General features: G+C 47.4%; 1 non-coding gene across 1 annotated transcript; it reads right to left on the bottom strand.

The window, feature by feature from the left end:
- Positions 1-385: 385 nt before the first annotated feature.
- Trnal-caa lies at positions 386-460 on the bottom strand. The gene has a single exon. It is a non-coding gene; the product is annotated as a tRNA-Leu (tRNA).
- Between the last annotated feature and the right edge of the window lie 964 nt (positions 461-1,424).

Here is a 1,424-nt window from a genome sequence, read left to right as displayed (position 1 = left end):
ATAGGCCTGTATCCCTACCTAAGGTGAGGAGAGGGAGGGATGAGGGTGGTAGGAGGTGAGGAAAGGCTGATTCAGAGCTGGTCAGTCCATGACCGCAGATCGAGGTGAAGACATGTGCAGCTGGTGCACCTCTCTCCTGCTGCGATGTTTTGGGGTAGGTTTTTGTGGTATTGTGTTATTGCAATGATTTTTCTCAATTCCCGGTACTTATGTTGCATTATGACCTCGTTGTTTATCACTGCAGTTTTTTTTCCCCGACAATTTCGATGCGTAATTAGAGCAGTGAAGAATTTTCCATTAGTTGTGGTAGTATGTCACCAGAATGAAATTTTCACTCTGCAGCGGAGTGTGCGCTGATACGAAACTTCCTGGCAGATTAAAACTGTGTCCCGGACCGAGACTCGAACTCGGGACCTTTGCCTTTTGTGGGCAAGTGCTCTACCAACTGAGCTACCCAAGCACGGCTCACGCCCCGTCCTCACAGCTTTACTTCTGCCAGTACCTCGTCTCCTACCTTCCAAACTTTACAGAAGCTCTCCTGCGAACCTTGCAGAACTAGCACTCCTGAAAGAAAGAATATTGCGAAGACATAGCTTAGCCACAGCTTGGGGGATGTTTCCAGGATGAGATTTTCACTCTGCAGCGGAGTGTGCGCTGATATGAAACCTCCCGGCAGATTAAAACTGTGTGCTGGACCTAGACTCGAATTGGGATCTTTGCCTTTCGCGGGCAAGTGCTCTACTAGCAGTCCTGAAAGAAAGGAGTGGTAGTATGTATTGGCCTTCCTATACTCCAGCGATGGTTAGCTTCCCTATCCCTTCTTACTATGTATCAGTGTACAAGTCACTCAGCAGCTATACCAAGGTGACCTCTCGGAGGCAGTGGGATAAGACAAAGTTGTCGAGAAATAAAGAAAGTACTGTTTGTTTGAATTTCGGGCACTAGTGCTGCAGGGTGTTTGTCGAGTAGGGCATACAGCAATGCAGCGGGAGGCGTCTGTAGCGAACTCCAACGTCAAACAGTGAGACACACACACAGTCTGTGAAAAGGGATGGTGGTGGGCACACTTAAGTCGTCCCCTGCACTGTGGACTGAACAGCCATTTCAGAAACACGAACAGCCCCAGCACAGGTAGTAGTCTGTATGAGTATTTGCTGAATAGTATTCCCCTCAGCTCGTCTATTGTCGCCTCCGTCGATCCCTCGGGTGTGAGGTTATAGACATAGTCGTCGGCTGTATGATTGTAGGTAATACACTTATTAACCTCCTCTGTCCAACAGTAACATCTCGTCAGTTGAACACATAATAAAGACAGAACCTTCCACTCCAGGCCTTCTCCTGCCAAATCACAAGTGGAGCAGGAAGATTAATTCCGACTTGTAGGTAAAAGAATCATCCTATATAGAGTTACTATTTATTTTGAG

This window comes from Schistocerca piceifrons, chromosome X, assembly GCF_021461385.2.
Source record: "Schistocerca piceifrons isolate TAMUIC-IGC-003096 chromosome X, iqSchPice1.1, whole genome shotgun sequence".
In the NCBI taxonomy this organism is placed as follows: Eukaryota; Metazoa; Arthropoda; class Insecta; order Orthoptera; family Acrididae; genus Schistocerca; species Schistocerca piceifrons.
The sequence above is the reverse complement of the archived record's forward strand: the minus strand, read 5'-3'. Positions and strand labels throughout refer to the sequence as shown.